Here is a 17,198-nt window from a genome sequence, read left to right as displayed (position 1 = left end):
GCAGATGATGTAGTTGTCTATACGAAAGTAGCAACGCCAGAAGATAGTAAGAATTTGCAGAACGACCTGCAGAAAATAAATGAATGGTGCAGAGTCTGGCAGTCGACCCAGAATGTAAATAAATGTAACATATTCCGCATACAGAGGAAAAGAAATCCACTAATGTACAGCTACACTATTGATGACAAACAGCTGCAGACAGCGTCTGCCTAAAATATCTAGGCGCAACTATCCAGAGCGACCTTAAGTGGAATGGCCATATAAAACAGATAGTGGGAAAAGCAGACACCAGATTCAGATTCATCGGAATAATCTTAAGGGAAAGTAACCCATCCACGAAAGAAGTGGCTTATAAGGCGCTCGTTCACCCGTTTCTTGATTATTGTTCATCTCTCTGGGATCCCTATCAGGTAGGACTGATAAAGGAGATAGAGAAGATCCAACGAAGAGCGGCTCGTTTCGTCACGGGATCGCTTAGCTGGCGAGAGAGCGTTACGGAGATTTACTATTAAAATTTCGGGACAGCATTTTTCAAGAGAGTCGGACAACATATTACTTCCCCCCACATGCACCTCGCGCATTGACCACGAGGAAAAAAATTCGAGAAATTAGAGCCAATACAGAGGCTTACCGACAATCATTCTTCCCACGCACTATTCGTGAGTGGAATAGTGGTACCGAAAGTACCCTCCGCCACGTACCATTAGGTAACTTGTGGATTATGATGTAGATGTAGATAATTCTGGGGAGTTCAGATGCCAAGGAACATTGCCAAAACGTGAGGTACTCCGTCCAGGAAACATGTGTCGAAGGACTCCAAATGAAGCGATCGCGGCGTGTGATGTCGTGCCGTCCCGCTGGAACATCTTTTAAAGAGCTTCTTCGTCTTAAGAGTTCTGGTCTCACGAAAGTTTAAAGCATATGAATGTGTCGAGTTGAATTAAATGTCTCTGGTCCCACTTTTTTCCGAAAAAAGTCCAGTAATGCAGAAAGAGCCAAGAGCACGCCAGATTGTGACTTCTTCAGAGTGTAAAAGACGCTCGCGAATAAGGTGTGGGTGATGAGGTGCCCAGTAACGCAGGTTTTGTTTATTGACAGTTCCGTTTAAATGAAAATGAGCTTTATTGCGCATAGACAAAATCACATTATCGCTTAAAATCATTTGCATTCTGTGAGCAGTCTTCGCGTTCGGCAAAATCAGTTGGTTTCAGTCGTTGCACGTGCTCGATTGTGCTGAAAGATGCAATTGCCATCCCCGAATTGCTCTTCAACAGTGGGAAGCAAGAAGGTGCTTAAAACATCAATGTAGGTCTGTGCTGTGATAGTTCCACGCAAAGCAACGAGGGATGCAAGTCCCCTCCGTTGAAAACACGACCACATCATAACTTCACCGCCTCCAAATTTTACTGTCGCCACTATACGCTGGCAGATGACGTTCACCGGGCATTCGCCATATCCCCACCCAGCCATCGGATCGCCACATTGTGTACCATGATTCGTCACTCCACACAATGGTTTTGCCCTGTTCAACCGTCCAATGTTTACGCTCCTTACACCAAGCGAGGCGTCGTTTGGCATTTACCGGCGTGAAGTGTGGCTTATGAGCAGCCGCTCGACCATGAAATCCAAGTTTTCTCACCTACTGTCTAACTGTCATGGTACTTGCAGTGGATCCTGATGCAGTTTGGAATTCCTGTATGATGGTCTGGATAGATGTCTGCCTATTACACATTAAGACCCTATTCAACTGCCGGCGGTCTTTGTCAGTCAACAGACGAGGTCAGCCTGCACGTTTTTGTGCTGTAAGTGTCCCTTCATGCTTCCACTTCACTATCGAATCGGAAGCAGTGGACCAAGGGATGTTTAGGAGTGTGGAAATCTCGCATACAGACGTATGACACAAGTGATACCCAATCACATGACCACGTTCAAAGTCCGAGTTCCGCAGAGCGCCTCATTCTGCTCTCTCACGATGGCTAATGACTACTGAGGTCGCTGATATGGAGTACCTGGTAGTAGGTGCAACACAATGGACCTAACGTGAAAAGCGTATGTTTTTAGATGTGTCCGGATACTTTTGATCACATAGTGCATACAGTGGCGACGCTCACTCCTGTCTGTCAGTTGGAATGGCGAGAAGGCCAGATGTAAGATTAATGTTTGCTTTTAATCACTTTTCTACTTTATTAACGAAATAGTTTCTACGTTGTGGCGTTTCAAGCATTAGACAGCCGAATACCGATGTTCCACTGACGTAAGTTACATCTTATTCATGAAAGAGTACTTTCGAGTATGTGTTTGATTGTGATTGTACTCTGTCGTCCTATCTGCCACAGATCACTGCCTGTTCTTCGTCACAGAGCGGGAAAGCCTACTACCTCCACGTTCTGTGATGAGGCGTGGACGTCCAGCATCTTATCGCCTTTCCGTTGTTTCAAAGTCCTTAAAGTGCTGTCCACAGATGCCTACGACAGCAACACGCGAACACCCGGCCACCTGCGCTTCTTCCGAGACGCTTGTTGCCAGGCGTCAGGTCATAACAATCTGTCCTTTGTCAAAGTCGCTCATGTCAATCGATTTCCCTACTTGTGACCCCTGTCGTTGCCAGAATGATTCCCAGTTCAAATGGCTCTGAGCACTATGGGACTCAACTGCTGTGGTTATCAGTCCCCTAGAACTTAGAACTACTTAAACCTAACTAACCTAAGGACATCACACACATCCATGCCCGAGGCAGGATTCGAACCTGCGACCGTAGCAGTCGCACGGTTCCGGACTGCGCGCCTAGAACCGCGAGACCACCGCGGCCGGCGATTCCCAGTTCGTCTCGGCTCCGCTTACATGCGTTTCCCACCACATTACTTTCCCACAAAGTCATTTTCGCGGTGGGGCAGTGGCCATAATTGTCGGCTCATTAGTGTTCATCTCACCTAACAACCACAATACTTGACGTTAGAGAGAGTCGGACGCGTGCGACCGTGTGCTGACCATCTTCCTTCCCGCGCACCATGTGTGAATGGAATAGTGTTGAGAGGGGAAATGAGACGCATGCGCTACGTACCCTCTGCCACACATCTCGCGGCGGCTTGCGGAGCTCAGCTGTAGATATAGATAAACATTTGTTTGTTTCAGTTTTCTCTGCCTGGTAAGTTTGAACACTGCCATTACGTAGATTGTTATTTTAGGCTCCACACTGATCTACAAAATACTCATTCCAGCACAAGCCACAGTGTGACAAAAGTATTCTCCTTCCTTCAGGTACTGCTTAAAGTGGCTGGTCAAAAGTTAGCCTTTAGCGCCTGTGAGACTTTGTCAAACGCTCTCTGTAACTGTCTAACAGAAAGACCGCAGCATTGCTATTTACCACTAACAATTCGGTGTAATATGTTCTGAATACTACTGTACATTTCTTACAAAGTTGGTTAACTACGAATAATTTCTGTACCTTTTAATCGACACGGGCAGTAATGTGATCTGTAAGAACACTAACGCCCCATCCGTCTCCTCACATTGCTAAGACTACAGAAACAAATGAGTAGGCAGATGTCAGGCGTTGTTCTATCATTGCGAGGCCATTCTCGTGTGCACTAATATCGTCATCCAAGCAAATCTAGGACATGATAAAATTCTGATGGTTACGTGCCAGTTTGCTTCCTCTGTGCGACTGAGCACATAGCGGATGAAAAGAACGAATGGCATCGTTTCAGGAGCTATGCGTGAAGTGGATCCGTATATGTTTCCTTTGACTAAACGCATTCACAAGGGCATAGAAAAGATACGTGTAATCTAAGCGGATCAAATTTTTAATTTTTTGTTTTGTTTCGTTTTCTCCAGTCCGACACACAACTCAAATAGCATCTTATAACGCAGTTACAGGAAGTACCATCATGAATACGAATTAGCACTGAGAGAAACTGATAACTGAAATAGTTAGTAAATAACAGAACGTGTCTGAAAAGTGCGTCAGTCTGTGTATCTCCTTGTTAGATCTAGGCAAGTTATTTATAGTTGCGCTGTTCCAAAGGCAGAAAGCGATCGAGAGAGACTGAAGTATAAGACTATATATGAAGGTAGTATCTGTTCCCGAAAGAACAGATACCATTGATGACCATGCAGCTTCTCTAGAATGAAATGATAATTACATCGACACCCTAGCTGCAAACAGGTGTTGATATACAACACTGGGGATATGTTGAAAATGTGTGCCCCGACCGGGACTCGAACTTGGGATCTCCTGCTTACATAGCAGGCGCTCTAACCATCTGAGCCACCGAGGGCACGGAGGATTATACGCCTACAGGGACTTATCCCTTGCACGCTCACGGGGGCTCACGCGAGCGTGCAAGGGATAAGTACCTGCAGGCGCACTATCCTCTGTGCCCTCGGTGGCTCAGGTGGTTGCCGGCAAGGTAGCTCAGCGTGTTCGGTCAGAGGGTTACGTGCCCTCTGTAATAAAAAAACTGAGTTAATTGATCAACAACGAACTTAAACGGATGTCTTACGACGTCCGCCCCGAGCAGATGCAACGAACAAAAGCGAACAAAAATGAGATTAATTATAAAAAAAAGATGGTTAGAGAGTGTGCCATGTAAGCAGGAGATCCTGGGTTCGAGTCCCTATCGCGGCGCACATTTTCAACATGTCCCCACTGATGTATATCATCGCCTGTTTGCAGCCAGGGTGTCGATTTAATTATCATTTCATGAAGTATAAGACACTGAATTCGGTTTGATGCGGAGTGGGATTAAAATCCCATCTGCCATCGAAATTTAGCTTTCCCGTGGTTCTAGCTCAATCTTTTAGAACAAATATCGAAATAGTTCCTTTGTAAAGGAAATGGCCGATTTCTTTTCTCTTCTTCCCCGGGCAGAGTTTGTGCTCCGTTTTTGGTTACGTAGTCGTCGACGGGGCGTTTATCTCCAATATTCATTTTCTTCTTTCCTCTTTATAAGCACGTAATGAAATATCCAGAGTTCTCGTTTCGGCGATAACGTAAATTATTGAAGCTGAAGACGATCAGATATGTTTTTTTAAAATTTCATTTGCAGTTAAGTAATTACCTGTTATGCGTGTTTGTGTGCGCGCATATAGTGGGGGAGGGGTGACATTAATCAGTAACATTTGTTAATGTAGTACCATGTTAGCATAGGTCTATGTTAATACCTCGTAATGTCAGCGGAGCGTTCCGTGCATGAAATATTATTTCCTTGACTTTTAACTGTGCATCTGTTTTCAAATAAAGGCAGCGTGGATGATAAAATAATTCCGTGGAGCTTTCTTTAGTGTCAAGTTTAGTAGAAACGACACGTGAGCTGCACAGAGACAAGAAACGGATGTAGCGATCTGTTGAGAGGAAATATGAAGAATGCCGCTGACGTGGCCATACAGACGGCTGGCGCTTTAGATCAATAGCAAGGCTGCAACTTTGTGCAACCGCACGCTTTTCTTTGCGTCTCTGCTTGCTAAAATGTGGGACGGCTGTGTAAATTCTCTGGCAGATATTTAGAGTAAGTCTTGCCTCTCGCTGTTTGAACAATGAAGCACGTAGAGCCAAAATAAAGCATATTTTCAGTTGAAAAATTGCGCTTGTAGTTCAACAAATTAATTATAGGCAAGTGTGGATGCTGGCGCATCTTAAGCGTTCGAAGTATAAATGTTTCCGACTGTCATTTCATGGCCTATAACTGAACTTTTGCAAGGTGTCCTAGTCATTCTTGAAGCTTATTTACCACCTTGTATTACATACTCACAGACTTTCTGTATACTACTCTTGTGAAGTGTGGAAAATTTTACTGCATGACTAGTAGAAAAATACAGAAAGTAATTGGCTCCTTTTTGCGTACTGTGGTGAAGAGGGACGTCCATTTTTGATGAAAGCACTAATACTTTACTCAGTTTTTGTGCTTCAAGAAGTAGTACGGTTGAAACGACAATGATTCAACAGTAAAGGCCTTGCTATAATTTGCCTGATAGGAATACCCAAAGTTTCGAAAGATATGAGTCTCGCTACATCAGTTATTTCAAAATGTTTGGTACTATGATCAACATGTTATACTTCAAAAAATTAATGCTTGTATCTCTTGACGAGCAGAGACAATAGGAGGTAAATGTTCTATTAGCAGAAAAAATTATGTCTTCTCTCTGTGTAATTGGTGTTTGTGAACCAACACATAATTTGAAGCGACAGATCTATATCCAAGGGTTTACAATTTTGGTTGAGGGTTGCCACGATGATCTGCTGAAGCAGTTCTATCTGTTAATGGTTTTGAAAAATCGGTCTATGTGTGTGCAATGTTATTTACGCGAAATCATAAGAGACTGATTTACGACTGTGTTGGTCATATCGTCTGGTCAAGATTTTAAACGAACTCAACCGAACCTAATATGTCAATTTCTGCTGGAACTATCATTTAACACAAGTTTTTAAACGAAAAAATATACGAATAGTGATTGTGGAATATTTTAGGTACTAATTAAAACGCTATTGAATTTAGTACCTTCGTCTGCTTGTTGTATAATTACTCAACTGAAAAGACTTACATTACTATACATTTCAAAAGCATAAAAATAAAACAGTAATGGCTGTTATGGATGAGACACTGGTGTAATGTTCTACAATATTTATTATTTTACAAACCGATTTTAGGCTGTTATGCCATCATCAGGTACAATGACAATTATTTGTGGCTGTGAAATGTTTTGTGGCAGCAAAGATTTTAAACTAGTGCTTCTACAGAGTATCTCAGTTGGTTCCCATATATGCAAATTGCTTATGTTTAATTTAATACTAAAACTAGAGGAATTATATCAGTGAAGCATTAATAGTGTGTCTTTTTCATTCATAACATAATTATAAAATATCCTACCAGGATCAACGGAACAGTACGGTCACGAAAGCTGACAATGACCGGGAGAGCGGTGTGGTGACCATATGCCCCTCCGTATCCCTATCTAATGCTGCTTATCGGCCGAAGCTGACACGGCGGTCGGTCGGTAGCGGTGGCCCTTCCGAGGTCTGTTCGGACGGAGACGGAATCTTTGAGCTATAGGCACGGAAAAACAATATCATGGTATCTGATATGAGCTTGTCAATGATGGTTCTTCAGAAAGAGTTTGTCGCAATTAAAACTTTCGAACTGTTTCCGAAACTACTTTGAATCTAACTGTGGTTGATTAATTATTAATTAACTGAAGTAGCCATTTTGTGAAGCTTCATTATTTCTTGCCCTGCATCACTATTACTCGAAAATTTATAAATGTATACACTCGGGGTGAAAAATTTTGAAAGGAAGGAAGAACTGGTAAACGATAGGGAATAAAATCAGGCCTGTATTTTTCAACGGAACCATTCCAGCATTTTCCTTACTCAAATTAGAGCACATACGGGAAACTTATTCGTGGAAGTCCGGTTGAATTCAAGTCTTCCCAATTTCGAGTTCGGTCTCTTACTACCGAATATTATTGACTTGACCAGTACTATGCAGGGATAAAACAAATACAGGTTTTTTGAGCCTGGTGAATGCCTTCCGTGACTGAAAGACGAATACTGGTACCAGACACTCTCAATCACTTTATTTCTAATAAGAGCTCTCTGTTCCTCGTTCTCAGCCTGGTGTTACCTAGCTGAGACGAACCAGAAGCTCTTTGGTAACATGTTCTGGCTATTTCGGAGAGAAATTATGAGTGAGCTAGATTTCGGCCGCTGGTGACTTCGATATTGACGGAACTCTGAACTTTAGGTCTCCGCCTTCTTTTTGTGTCAACTGACAATAACGTGGAACTGAAATTTGTCTTACAGCACCATGGACATTTAGTTTTTCTGTAACAGAAGCTAGGATAAAAAATTAACAATAACATGACACGTAGTAAAAAAATAAAAATAATAGTAGCTTTTGAAAAAGAAATGTTTTACAGAGGAAGGAGTATTTTCAATGCTTCGATAAATAAAGTTTAAGGAAAAAATTAATGAAGGATTTTGTATGGAGTATTGCCCTGTATGGTGCAGAAACAAGGACACTACGGTGGAGGGAAGAGAAATGCTTCGAAGCTTTTGAGATGCGGATCTGGAGAAGAATGGGAGGTGTGAAATAACAATATAACGTAAGAAATGAATCAGTCATTTCATACATAGTAAGAGAGTAAGCTTTCAAATGAATTTTCTCAACTTGGAGGTGCAGTGCTTAACACTGGAAGCACTGTTTGCAATGAACTTAAGAATGGTTAAGAGGTAGCACCAAAATACTACAATACTCCAAAAAGAGGCAGCAGGCGTTGGAAAAGCAATCCCTTCATTACGACATGTGCTGCAGTGGAGCATAAATCTGGAGGTAAAGTAATACACGAGAGGGCGTTCAATATGTATTTTTTTTCTCCTCCAGTATCTGTTGAAAAGTACGAAATTTGTTGTGCGACATCGTGTAATATTCCCGCTTCAGCCTCTATAGTTTCACGAGGTTCCGATAGGTGGCGACGCTATATGCAGCCTTCAAATGGCGTCTGTAATGGGGGTGCGTTTCAAGCAGAGAACTGCCGTTGAGTTTCTTTTTGCGGAAAACCAGAGCATCTCAGATACTCATAGGCGCTTGCAGAATGTCTACCGAGATCCGGCAGTGAAGAAAAGTTCGGCGAATCGTTGGGCCAGGCGTCTGTCATCAACGCAACATGGTCGCACAAATCTGTCCGATCTCTCTCGTGCCGGCCGGACACACACAGCTGTGACTCCTGCAATGTTAAAACGTGCGCGTACTGTCATTCGACGTGATCGATGGCTCACCATCAAACACCTCGCTGCTCAACTCGACGTGTCTGTCCGTAGTGCCGACACACTCGTGCACCATTCTGGGTACTCAAAGGTGTGAGCCGGCTGGGTTCCTCACCTCCGAACAGAAGACCATACAGAATACGAAGGGCCATCTCCAAAAGACCTTGTCCGTCTCCATGACAACGGAAGGCCTCACAAAGTCTTCTCACCAGAAAGGAGACCACAAAACTTCACTGGTCTGTCCTTCCTCATCCCCCCTACAGGTTGGAGTTCGTACCTTTCGACTTCCATCTGTTGGGCCCAATGAAGGATGCACTCCGCGGGAAGCAGTAGACAGATGATGGGGACGCTATTGATGAAGCAAGACGTTAGCTTCGACGTTGACCAGTAGAGTGGTACCATCTCAGTACGGCCCTCTCAATAAGGTGGCGTAAGGCCATCGCATTGAACGGAGATTATGTTGAAAAATAGAGTTTTATAGGCAAAAGCGCGGGGAGGAATATGGTTTACTGGAATTCTGAATAAAACCAATCTGATTCCAGAAAAAAATTGTTGCATTACTTATCGAACACCCCTCGTACAAATTAAACGAGTCATAATTTAAGAAATGAAATTTTTGAGCGTCCATATAGATCTAGTTGTTTCTGTTTGTTGCAGCAATGTTGATGACGACGGCCCGGCCCAGGTAGTCGCACCCGACTGATGTGGATGTTGTTTCGATCTTACACTTTTCTGTTTTCCGTTTTCATTATTTCCAAGGCAGTTGAGTTAAATTCAAGAAAGGAATTACGTCAATACTTCTTTCATTAATGGGAACTAGCTGCACCAAGATGTTACAGAAATAATACATAGCGATATTCGACAGTGGGACCTGCTAGTTACATGCACGAGAAGTTCTTAATCCCATACTTCCAACAGGATTGTTTAAACAGTGAAAAAATTTTTATACACATGTCTTTAATACTCCGTAAACATACCTGAAGAATACTCAGTATAATAGAACGGCCAGTATAATGTCGTTCATTGAAACTGAACTACACTTCTCGAGCAATCACTGTATACACACAAAAAAAAAAAACAAATAACAAATAGGCGACTATTAATCAAGAGCGTCGGTGAGGTCCGTAGGAGCTGGACCTAGCTCGGCGGGGAACCGGCTTTACTGCTGCTGCGCTGGCCTTATAAAGCCGGCGGAGGTCGGCGGAGTACTCCAACTTCCCTGTGTATGTGAGGTGACCTCTGCAGAAAAAGGTTCGCATTAGTCTGTAGCAAGTTCTGTCTATTTTTGAAGAATTGTTTTCCTCTTGGTTGCGCCTGCAAGTGCTTAGGTATGTTATATGGTACACAGGGGTGTCATGAGTGTAGTCTGTATGGCAGGGGCCGTCTGTGGCAGACGTAACAATACCTAGAAATCCTGGTTTAAGAAATTACACTCGTGATCATTAAAATTGCAGCACCACGAAGGCGGTATGCAACTGGGATAAAACTGACATGACATGTACAACATGTTTAGATATGAAGATGATTAGCATTTCAAGCGCAACCGCTCAAAGCAGGTAGCTTTATACACTACCGAAAAAAATAGTACTCACATTTAGAGGTTTCCAATTGTCTCAAGGTTTATTGTTGCAACGCCGCATACCGAATATATAAAATGATTACAGTTACAGGTCAATGGCATAAGCGATTCTGAGGTACTAGGTCTCAACCCACACTGGAACATTTATATTAATACATGGTGTAGCCTACATGGATAGTTATGCAAGCGCTGACTTCGGCATCCAGGCGATCGTACGGTGTACTGATATATGTTATGCCATGCCTGCCCCATCTGGTCACCTAGTTCTCTAGGAGTTGTTGGTTGACGAGTCGCACGAATTGCTGGTCGTGCCATCATATCAAACACGTGCTCGACATGAGTCAAGTCCTGATATTGTGCTGTCCAGGGAAGTTGCTGCACTTCTTGCACAGCATATTAAGTATGAATGGCAGTGTGTGGGCCGGCATTATCTTGTTGGAACAACACACCCACTCCTTGTTGCAAGAACGGCAAAAGAAAGGGTCAAACAACAATCTGCACATACCGAGCAGTGGTTACCGTCCGCTCCAGAAACGCCAAAGGTAAACGAGTGTTCTAGCTTATCGCACCCCAAACCATACGTGCCTTAGACGAATGCACTCTAGGAGACAGTGCTCACCAGGTTTACATCATACGCCCAAACCACCATGACTTGCATACGTGCAAAGTCTGCTGCTGCTGCCATCGCTGAAGATCATGGCGCTCCATTCCACGTGATTCACCTTGTGGATAACATCGAAAGTTCACTGAGGCTTTTTGCGGATGATGCTGTAGTATATCGAGAGGTTGTAACAATGGAAAATTGTACTGAAATGCAGGAAGATCTGCAACGAAATGACGCACGGTGCAGGGAATGGATATTGAATCTCAATGTAGACAAGTGTAATGTGCTGCGAATACATAGAAAGAAAGATCCTTTATAATTTAGCTACAATATAGCAGGTCAGCAACTGGAAGCAGTTAATTCCATAAATTATCTGGGAGTAGGCATTAGGAGCGACTTAAAATGGAATGACCATATAAAATGAATAGTCGGTAAAACAGATGCCAGACTGAGATTCATTGGAAGAATCCTAAGGAAGTGCAGTCCGGAAACAAAGCAAGAAGGTTACAGTACACTTGTTGCCCATTGCTTGAATACTGCTCACCAGTGTGGGATCCGTGCCAGATAGGGTTGATAGAAAAGATAGAGAAGATCCAACGGAGAGCAGCACGCTTCGCTACAGGATCATTTAGTAATCGCGAAAGCGTTACGGAGATGATTAATAAACTCCAGTGGAAGACTCTGCAGGAGAGACGCTCAGTAACTCGGTACTGGCTTTTGTTGAAGTTTCGAGAATATACCTTCACCAAGGAGTCAAGCAGCATATTGCTCTCTGCTACGTATATCTCGCGAAGAGACCATGAGGATAAAATCAGAGAGATTAGAGCCCACACAGAGGGATATCGACAATCTTTCTTTCCACGAACAATACGAGACTGGAATGGAAGGGAGAACCGATAGAGGTACTCAAGGTACCCTCCGCCACACACCGTCAGGTGGCTTGCGGAGTATGGATGTAGATGTAGATTGTCTGACAGCACCCATCGAGCTATGCACGTCGATACTGTGGTGTAAGTGGAAGACGGGCTAGAGTTGCGCATACCCGTAGTCCCACTGCTAACAACAGGTCGTGTTGTAACATCTAGGCTCCAAAGCCCTCCTTTCCGTGCTGTGGTAACAGTACGAATTGCCACTGATGGCATTACAGTACGATGATCCCGGCAGGCGTCTGTGCACTATGGACGTCCAGAACCTCGTCTACAGGTGCGAGAATGTTCACGTGACCACGGATACCAGCATCATTGCGCACGTGAACCAGCGCGTCCAATTTGTGCGGTAGTTCTCCGAAAGGACCATCCCGCCACTCTGAAGGCCACAATTTGACTCCCTTCCAACTGGCTCAGCAGGCTGTACGAGTCATGATTGCGTCTCTGTGGCATGGTTGCCTGCCTGCTTCACCCGTTTGAACCACGATGAGGCTACTGGCTGCGAGCATTTTCTATTAATAAACAGACACATGAGGCTCTCTGGTAGTTATACCATTACGCTATTGTTGGCTGACGACGTTGAAACCGTTATTAGTACATCTACTATCCCAAGGGTGGCATATGGCGTCATCGGATCAAAATCGACGTCGTCTTTGCCGCGTAGAGTGGCCGCGCGGTTTGAGGCGCCATGTCACGGATTACGGGGTCCCTACCGCCGGATGTTCGAGTCCTTCCTCATGCATGAGTGTGTGTGTTGTTCTTAGCATAAGTTAGTTTAAGTAGTGTGTAAGTCTAGGGACCGATGATCTCAGCAGTTCGGTCCCTCAGGTATTCACACACATTACAACATTTTCGACGTCGTCTTTCCAGGTGTACTATTTTTTTTTCGGTAGTGTGTATTCTGTGTGTAGGGAAAGACCACGCAGCAGGTTCCTCAATCAGAAACCTCAGTTCAGTGCTGGTATTTAGGTTTCCGTACCTGAAACGGTAAAAACATAACTCTTACACTATGTTGTTGTCTGCCTGTCTGTCTATTTATGTGTCTGTCGGACTGTTAAAAACCATTTCTCTCAGGAATGGCTAGACGTATCAAGTTGAAATTTATGCCATGCACTATGGTCTATGGTCCATTGGCAATGTAAAAAGTGAAGCTTCAAGTCAACGCATTCAAGACATACGACCATTTATTCACATATTGTGGTACTAACTCACTCATCGAAACCCGTAGGGTACCTCCTGTTGGCCTAGATTTGTGAAATTTGGCAAGAAGCCAGGTTTCACTGTACAAGTAACGGAAAAATTCCGAACATTGTGAATCTATATTTATATCACACGAAAAAAAAGTTTTCTCATTTGTATCAGCCTTCAGATTTGAAATTAAAGTATTCTCGAAAGCCTTGAAATTTCTGGTACCGATCTCTTGCTAGTACCAATATCGACAGCAGGCAAAAATCGTCGAGATTCTCGATTACTAGGACGAATGAACTGCCTACATACATCATTAAATGTGCACGAAACCTTCAGTGCGCAAGTCCTATTGGCGTCTGGCCCATTTTCTTGTAAAGTGATCGTATTATGACTCCTACTGGAAGGATAAATGACTACTACCACGTGTCAGAATTCGACAGCGTCAAGATCATGGCTTATGGAGATATTGTTGCTCGTGTTGGTCTAGATCCCATGACTCCTATGTGTATATGGAATCTGTCCAGCTGCAGGATCATACTGAAAGCAATCCAGGATCTCACTGGCCTCATGCGACTAGTCCCTGTAGGATAAACATAATGCGCGCTAGTCCGTGAGGAGTCGTGAAACCATTTCACGTGTCATCAGCCGGGAAATGAGACAGTTTGCAGCAAGAGAAGTGTCCTCACGGACATCGAGATATGTCTGGAACACCACGATCTGCAGTACAGTACCTTTGTTGCGTCTTCCCCTAAGGTGGCATCAGAGAGAATCGCGCCGACAGTAGTTTGTCCAACGACAACACTGGACACAGGAATTGAATCGCGTCGTCTTCTCAGATGACTCCCACGTTTGCGCTTAGCATTTCAGTGGACGTCTGAAAGCTCCGACGTTGCCAGACTGCGTTCATCCTCGGCATTGGGGCACACAGCATCTGGGTTGATGGTATGAGATGCTCATGGTTTCACAGCGCAATCACAACAGGTTCGAACAGTCAGTAATTCGGGAACAGGTGTTACATCTCTAATATATTAAGCCCAGTGGCTGCACCCCATCTTCAGCTTTTCCGTGACGTGACTTTTCAACAAGATAACGCAAGATGGCATGTTGCCCATGCTGTACTACTTACCACGATATACAGAGTGTTTGACTTTTGTTCTAGTGTGTACGTTCTCCAAATATCTCAACCACTGAAAATATCTGTTCAAGAGTTGTAGGGAGTACGACATGCCGCGACTTGCCAGCTGCTATGATTGATGGATGAACCCTGGCATTGAATTTTGCAGCATGGTGTAACGTACCTATATCTGTCATCCAAGCTCAGGTCCACTTGGTCCGCAGCCAGTTTAAGGCCATTGTTGCGAGAGATTTATGTACTAAATTTCGCATTTTGTACACCCCCAAATCACATTCAAATATACTGTACAGTCCAGACATATTATTGTGGCTGCCTTTTAGAAGCCTGAATAATCAAATTAAAAAAAAAAATGGTTCAAATGGCTCTGAGCACTATGCGACTTAACTTCTGAGGTCATCAGTCACCTAGAACTTAAAACTAATTAAACCTAACTAACCTAAGGACATCACACACACATCCAAGCCCGAGGCAGAATTCGAACCTGCGACCGTAGCGGTCGCTCGGTTCCGGACTGTAGCGCCTAGAACCGCACGGCCACTCCGGCCGGCCAAATTTTTCAGCATGTCCCGCTGCGAGACGTATAGGAAGAGAGCCAGGGCGGTTCTTGAAGGTCTGAGAGCACCACGAGGTTTCTCGGTTCAGGATCGAGGTGGTCCCAAAGATTCTCCGTTGGGTTTAGATACAGGGAGCCTGGTGATCAGGTGGGTAGAGTAAACTCATCCTCGTCCCTTCGAACCACATTCGTACACTGTGAGCAGTGTGACATGTTGCACTGTCCTGCTGGTAGATGCTATCGTGCCGCAGAAAAGCAAATTGCATATAGAGGTGGACATGGTCCCCCAACGATACAAATAGTTCAAATGGCTCTGAGCACTATGGGACTTAACATCTGAGGTCATCAGTCCCCTAGAACTTAGAACTACTTGAACCTAACTAAGGACACTACCCCTTCCCATGCCCAAGGCAGGATTCGAACCTGCGACCGTAGCAGTCGCGCGGTCCAGGACTGAAGCGCCTAGAACCGCTCTGCCACCGCGGCCATCTCCCAAGGATATACGCATACTTTTGTTGATCCATTATGCCTTCCAGAATGACGAGATCATGCAGGGAATTCCACGAAAATATTCCCCGGACCATAACGCTCCCTTCTCTGGCTTGGACCATTCTGACGAGTATGGAGGGTGTTTTCTTTCAGACGTTTCACGCCAACTCGTCGTCTCCGATGGAGATCTGGCCAGGTCACCTGTCGGCACTCAACTGAAGTCCAGCTTAGGTATCTGCGTGCAGATTCCAGCCTTCGTCCCCGATGAGCAGCAGTCGGAATGGGTGCATAAACCAGGTCCTTCCTGCAGATTCCCACATGCAACAACGTTTGCTGAACGGTCGTTGAGGAGACACTGTAGAACCCATTGGCTCATCTGGGTGGGCAGTTGCTCAACGGTTGCATGTCTATTTGCCCGAACACGTCTCCGCAGCCATCGTTCATCCCTGTAGCCTCGGAATTGTTTTGGATAGCGCCATTTAACCACGATGGCACGCGAAAAGTTTACAATCCATCCTTGGCTTGAAAGCCAAAGTTTTCCGTATCCTCCAGACACACACACACTGCTAGTGCTGCCATCTGCCGTTTGTGAGGGGTCATTGCACGTTGACGTCGAACATAGGCGGTGGCCGCGTCAACATGACTAGACTGTATGTAATCAAGGAATTATTCTTACTACGAGTATACTGTAAACGCACCATGCGTAAGATCTCGTTATTTGTTACCCTACCCCACGTTGCAACTTTAATGGCCAGCACAGTAGTTTACCACAGCTAAGAACAGGAAGGCTTTTTAGGAACAGATTTGCATGTTTTTGACTTGGATGAATAATCTTGTCGTTTTAGACTGTGCGTAAAACCATATTTGCATTAGTACGTGCGTCGAATGCAGAACGAGACGGAGCAGAGTTACGGGAGAGCTCCTGGCATATCTCGCCTTGCCTAGGCACCCCCTCTCCTTCCTCCTCCGCCCCCCTCCCCCTCCCCAAAGCCGCACACCCCATCCCGCCGCCGCATGCACTGTTGGGAGGCACTGACACGGCCCATGCTGCCCGGCTGGCGTGTTGCGCATGCTGCAGCTAGCGGCATTCAACTGTTCCCCGATTAAACCGCAGCCCGGCATCTGCCGCGCTACACATTCCGTGAAACAGAACAAAAGCGCTCGCGCTTCGCCAACTTCGGCGTGTTATCGCTGCCATTAGGCGCAGCCTCGTCCCGTGTTGTGCTCACACAAATTTGTAGCCGTACCTCACCCGCGACCACAAATGTGCTGAAATGAATACTGTTGGAAATTCGTTGTCATAATTCACTGCGTTTCTGTGATGATCATACAGCTGCTATTTCTAGCTACACAAAAATTAGAGCTGTGTAATCAGAGTAGTCAGAATTCAGTAGAAAACAACATGGCGATTCATTTCAAGACCGCTTTATCACCGAATGATATTTCTACAATTTCACAGTTGAAATAACGGAACATTGGGAAACAAATACATGCAACTACCATTGTCAATATTGCAGAAGAATCTAAACAGGAACGAGTTTAGTCAGCAAGTTTCTCTTTTTGCTATTATAATTTGTTAAGGTTTAGCCATCTAAGTCATTGGCCATTAGAGGGTCTCATGCCGTCAAATCGCATTTCCTGCTAACATTAACAGCATACCTTAACAAATACGATCACATTTAGATTTAGTGTTTTAAACAACACACATCAAGAAAAGTTTTGCATCACCTCGGTTCCTGTACAGAAAATTGGAATAGAGATGAACATAAACATAATTTCCGCTCTTTTTATTGCTCATGAGAACCACACATTGCATGTTCTACGTGGTCCAGATTGCTGTACACACCGGTACCTCTAATACCCAGGAGCACGCCCTCTTGCATTGATGCATTCCTGTATTCGTCGTGGCATACTACGTCAAGGCATACTACATCAAGGCACTGTTGGTCCAGATTGTCCAACT

Source organism: Schistocerca piceifrons, chromosome 4 (assembly GCF_021461385.2).
Source record: "Schistocerca piceifrons isolate TAMUIC-IGC-003096 chromosome 4, iqSchPice1.1, whole genome shotgun sequence".
Lineage (NCBI taxonomy): Eukaryota > Metazoa > Arthropoda > Insecta > Orthoptera > Acrididae > Schistocerca > Schistocerca piceifrons.
The sequence above is the reverse complement of the archived record's forward strand: the minus strand, read 5'-3'. Positions refer to the sequence as shown.